The sequence below is a fragment of the Primulina eburnea genome, chromosome 7 (assembly GCF_022965805.1).
Source record: "Primulina eburnea isolate SZY01 chromosome 7, ASM2296580v1, whole genome shotgun sequence".
NCBI lineage: Eukaryota > Viridiplantae > Streptophyta > Magnoliopsida > Lamiales > Gesneriaceae > Primulina > Primulina eburnea.
In genome coordinates, this window is record NC_133107.1 from 32,351,106 (window position 1) to 32,357,487 (window position 6,382).

Below are 6,382 nucleotides of genomic sequence, written 5' to 3' on the forward strand. Positions count from 1 at the left end.
TGGGTTGACATTTGATACAGAGAGTATACCGTTGCGACTTGCTGTGATTCAGATTGAGACAGATCTGATTTTGAGGATCAAAGAAGCGCAGAGAATCGATCCGAGCGTTCAGAAATCGATTGATATGGTCAGAACTGGTCATATATCAGAGTATCAGGTTAGAGATTCTGTTCTGTATGTGAATAACCGCTTAGTAGTGCCAGAGGTTCCAGAATTGAGACGACAGATCATGTCAGAGGCACACTGTAGTCGGTTCAGCATTCATCCTGGTGGCAGGAAGATGTACAATGATTTGAAGACGCAATTCTGGTGGAAGCAAATGAAGACAGACATAGCAGAATTTGTGTCTAAATGTCTGAATTGCCAGCAGGTGAAGGCAGAAAGAAAGAAGCCCGGAGGATTACTTCAGAGTTTGTCTGTTCCTGAATGGAAATGGGACCACATTTCCATGGATTTCGTGACGAAGTTACCTCGATCTTCGCGGGGCTGTGACGCGATTTGGGTTGTGATAGACAGACTGACCAAATCAGCGTGCTTTATTCCGTACAGAATGACCTATCGACACGATCAGATGGCAGAGTTGTATGTCAGAGAGGTCGTCAAATTGCACGGTATGCCGAAGTCGATCGTATCAGATCGTGATCCACGATTTACTTCTCACTTTTGGCACAGCTTACAGCAGGCTTTGGGTACGACTTTACACCTGAGCACTGCTTATCATCCTCAGACGGACGGACAGTCAGAGCGGACTATCCAGACTTTAGAGGATATGCTGAGAGCTGTAGTACTAGACTTTGGTACTAGTTGGCAAGATTCATTGCCGTTGTGTGAGTTTTCATACAACAACAGCTATCAGACTAGTATTGAGATGGCACCGTTCGAAGCTTTGTATGGTAAGAAGTGCAGATCTCCGTTGTACTGGGATGATATCTCTGAGGTACCGGAGTTAGGGCCTGATATGATTCGTGAGATGACCGAGAAAGTGAAGATCATTCAGAGGAGAATGAAGACAGCACAGGATAGACAAGCGAAGTACGCCAATGTCAGACGCAGACCGTTGGTATTCGAGCAGGGAGACAGAGTATTTTTGAAGATTTCACCTTTCAGAGGCGTTGTCAGATTTAGCAAGCGAGGAAAGTTGTCTCCTAGATATGTCGGTCCATATGAAATTCTTGAGAAGATTGGCGATCGAGCTTACAGACTTGCTCTTCTTCCTTCACTGTCCGGTATACATGACGTTTTTCATGTATCGATGTTGCGCCGATACATGCCGGATGATTCTCATGTCATTCAACCTGACGAAGCCGAGCTGGATCAGATTTTTAGCTATGTTGAAAGACCGATACAGATTCTTGATCGGAAAGAGAAACAGCTTAGAACCAAGACCATTCCGCTTGTGAAGGTTCAGTGGAGTCGTCATGGCATCGAGGAAGCAACTTGGGAGACAGAGTCTGATATGAGACAGAAACATCCAGAGCTATTCATATGATGTGAGTCTTCCTTTAAATTTTGATTATACTGTTTTGGGTATACTTGCATGATTACTTGCGTACGAGTTCGAGGATGAACTTTTGTCTAAGAGGGGGAGAAATGTAAGGCTCAAGAATTCTCAGTATCATTGATGTTAGACTTGTAGAGATAAGAATGCATGAATTATGGGATTTTGAGCAGCAGGGCCGAAGCCACACCGCACCCGCGGTGTTAGAGATACCGCACCCGCGGTGCATTGACAGAAAATTGGTGAATTTGTGCGAAGCAAGACCGCACCCGCGGTGGTGCGACCGCACCCGCGGTCCTGTAATGACCGCACCCGCGGTCTGTGATTTTGAAAAATAAAAGGTTTGCCGAAACATGAGCGCACCCGCGGTGCTGGAGTGACCGCACCCGCGGTCTGCATGCGGAAATGCCACCTTTGATTTTTACATTGACACATGGCCTGAGGTATAAATATTTGTAATGACACCTCATTGTCTTCACCTTCAGCAAAGAGAGAACCGAGAACTCCCCTTAGTTTCCTTCAAGCTTCTTCATTCCTTAGGATTTGTACTGTGCAAGATTTACACATCCGAATTGGAAACCGAGTTGAGATTATTGTTCCTTACACCAAGAGCTATCTAAGGATGTAAGTATATCTCATTTTCAGCATGAATCAGATTTTAGATGTTGGGGAATTATGATTTTGTTGTAAATATGTGTTCTTGATATAGAGAGCATCGTATATTCGTTGTCAGATTGATTTTCGGACACAGTATGCTATTGTTTCGATTTTCAGCATGTATTTTTGAAGAATATATCGATTTTCAAAGTTGAAGAGGATTATATTGTGATGTTGATGAGATTTTGATATTGTTATATGTTGAGATTGAGTTATCGGTATCGAAGAAGTACGCCGTTATGCCGTCAACTTGTACCGAGACTGATTATTGATTATTCCAAGACTTACTTGAGTTGTGTTTTGATATAGAACATTTGTATATGGTCATTTCAGATTAGTCTTGACAGAGTGACATTCCGACTTCAAGATCTCGACACAGACAGTGCGACAAGAAAGGTATAATTCATGTGGTCACGGGATTGCACAACTCGATTCAGATTTGATACGAGTTTCTCTAAATCACATACTAGATTGTTATTACATTTCATTATGTAATGCCTTGTTTATTGAATTATATTCGAGTCCTGAGATAGGAGATATTGGCATACTGGCCAAAACTAGACGTTTCGGTGTATCGACGCATAGGAGTAGAGTTGCTCTATGTGTAGACCCTCGATACAGAGTTGACCGAAGTCTAGGAATAAGACGTACCGTCGCCCCGATTGGTTGAGTAGGTGACAGACCGTCTTATTCACACCGGGATCCCTAGATTAGAAATGAGTCGAGTCAAGATTTAAATGTTGAATACAGATTTGTATTCTTCGACATGTTTAGATTTGCATTCATGTTAATTGATATATGCTATGCTTTTGTACATGATTTATGACATTGCATGCATCCATGTTTTATACTGGGATATGTTTCTCACCGGAGTTATCCGGCTGTTGTCGTGTCTGTATGTGTGCATGGCAACAGGTGGGGCAGGATCTGGGTCACGAGGAAGATGAGAGATTGTTGATAGAGTGGTGATCTTGGGCGTTGCAGCTACTAGTTGTTTGTACTAGACTTGTACCGAAACTTTTAAGCACTGGTGGTGTATGGTTGTACTAGACAGACACGTATGTACATTATGTAATGCCCAAGAATTAATCACTGCAATTAACGATGATTGATTTATCATTTCATGTGATTATGACGGGATTAATCGGGACACCGAGAAATGTATTCAGAAATAAAATTAGGAAAGATAGGAGCATGCCAGACCGCACCCGCGGTAAGGGGAGGACCGCACCCGCGGTGGTGCTACGGGAATTTGAAAGAATCAATACCGAAGGGTGACCGCACCCGCGGTGTTAACATTACCGCACCCGCGGTGCAGTACCGCACCCGCGGTCTCGACAGGTACCGCACCCGCGGTCTAAGCTTTCGGGAAAAAGAAAGGATAGACATTGCATGAGCGCACCCGCGCTCCTTACACTACCGCACCCGCGGTGCAACGTGTGTTGCGGAAATGGTGACACCTCATGACATGCATGCACTGATATATATAGTGCTGTAAGTTCTTCGAATTCATTGAGAATTGAGAAAAAGGGTCGAAGCTTTGGCACGAGAAATCCTTACGCCTTTTGTGAAAAATCCGTCCGTCTGAATTTGAATCTGACTTCAGTAACGAGTTCCTAGCAACGTAGGCTACAACTGGACGTAAGTTTTACTACGTTTTGACATGCGTTGAAATTATGATATTGTCAGAATTGAATGGAACTCATATATGTTGTGATTGACATAGTAGACATCGTAGAATCGAAGTCGGATTAAGAAACAGACTGAATATGAACTTGTTATGATTTTCAGAATGAGATTGAACAAGAATTGATATCCAGATTGAGTGATTATCGATTATAAGATGTTAGAATTGATATCTGCCTGATATGGTATTGCTGGATATATTGAGATTATGATGTTATGCCGTTGAAACAGAATTTGATTGGATTTTGATTATATCCAGTATTGATTGAGTGGTGTATTGATATTGTACCCTCGATATTGTGATTGTCAGATTGAGTATTGACAGGCTTTGAGTTCGAGACTTCGACAGGGTCAGAGTATCAGAAAGAAAGGTATAAATTAATGTTGAGTTGGGATTGCACAACTCGAGTGAGGTTTGACTCGAGTTTCCCTAAATCACATACTTTTACTTATTGCATTGATATTTGCAATTGATCAGACTTATGATTGTAGTCTATTGATTTATAGCTACTGTGTGATAAGATTGATATTTGTAGCCTATTGATTTATAGCTACTGCATGAAATGACTGTTGATTCGCTAGTCATTGACTGATTTGCTTAGATACTGACTGTATGTATTGATTACTGAGTCGTTGAGTCATAGGCTGATTCGCCTAGTCACCGGCTGATTCGTCGGGTTATTGACTGATTCGTCTTATTATAGGCTGATTCGCCTAGTCACCGGCTGATTCGTCTGGTGATTGACTGATTCGTCTAAACATAAGCTGATTCGCTTAATTACAGGCTGAGTTGTCTGATTATGGGCTGATTCGTCGGGTTATTGACTGAGTCGTCAATTCTGCGGCTGATTCGCCCAGACACTGGAGATATTAATTATATCGATGCCGTTTAGGAATTGATTCATTCCTATCGACTGAGATTCGATATAATTACCTATATCCAGACATCGGGATCCCTAGGATAGAGTTGAGTCGAGTTTGAGACGACGCGTCAGTGGAGTCGAGTCTGATGACGACGCGTCGGTTGAGTTGAGTCTGATATGATATGTTGATTTACATTTTTTATGCCATTCATGATTATTGAATGTTTGATATGAATTTATGTTTCTGATTTGAAACATGTTATGAATACTTCTTATATGTTTTAGTATATGCTTTTATATGACTGCATGTTTACATTGTTTATACTGAGATATTTATATCTCACCGGAGTTATCCGGCTGTTGTCTTGTTTTGTATGTGTGCATGACAACAGGTGGGGCTGGATCAGGGTCAAGAAGAGGATGAGAGAAGACGAGTTTAGCATGGTGATTCCGGACTTGGTTTAGAGATACGGTTAGACACTTGATATGAGTTGTTAAACCCTAGTTGAATAAATGTATGTTGTACAGGACTTGTACTTTTATACTGAGATGTATATTCATGTTTAATATGTAATTTGAGTAAATTACATTACGTTTCCGCTTTGTATTTGGAAAAAAAAAATTTAGACCCTGTTTTATAATTGATTAATTAGTCCCAAAAACTGATTAAGAACATGATTAGCGTCCGGGTCCCCACAACAGGTGGTATCAGAGCTGTAGGTACCAGAGCTGTAGATTCTTGAGATTGAGATAGAAAAGGCTAGTGAGCGGGGTAGATTGAGTTTTCTTTCCTTGCTTGTGATTGCTATCATGACTTGCTGCGTTATATAATACATGTTACTTGACTTATCTGATTTGATTTTGTAATATGTATTATTGGGAACGAATCTGAATTGATTCTCGATCAGCAGTAAGATGATCGGAGGAGAGACTGAATTGAAACAGGTGTGTTGGATTGGATTACTAATCCTTTTGAGTTTCAGATATGCCTCCGAGAAGAGTACCAGAATAGGGTAGTACATCGAATCCTCCAATGGATGTAACACCAACTCCAATGGAAACCTTGCTGAAGAGGTTTCAGTCATTCAAACCACCCACTCTGAAAGGTACTGAGAGATCAGTCGAGTGTGAGAGTTGGTTAGGTAGCATTGAGTTGCTGTTTGATTCACTGGAGTACAGTGATGAGCGCCGGATTAAATTGATTGGACACCAGTTGCTGGATGTTGCACAAAGCTGGTGGGTAACAATGAAGAGGGCCTTGGAGCAGCGAGGTACGATTATTACTTGGGATGTATTTAAAACTGAGTTTTATTAGAGATTCTTCCCAATATCGTACAGAAAAGACAAGGGGGCGGAGTTTGCCAATTTGAGACAGGGTCAGCTGAACATTGAAGAATATGTGACCAAGTTCTCTACCTTGTTGAAGTTTGCTCCTCATGTGTCTGAAAATGATGAAGCCGTTGCTGATCAGTTCATCAATGGTTTGAACCCCGATATTTTTACATTGGTGAACACAGGGCGACCCAATAACTTTGCTGATGCCATGAATAGAGCAAAGGGCGCTGAAGCGGGCCTGATAAGGCAGAGAGGAGCTGAATTTGTTCCTCCAGTGTCGAGACCACAGCAACCACTTCCCCGATTCGAGAGTGGTAGTAGCAGTGGTGGAACGAAAGATTTT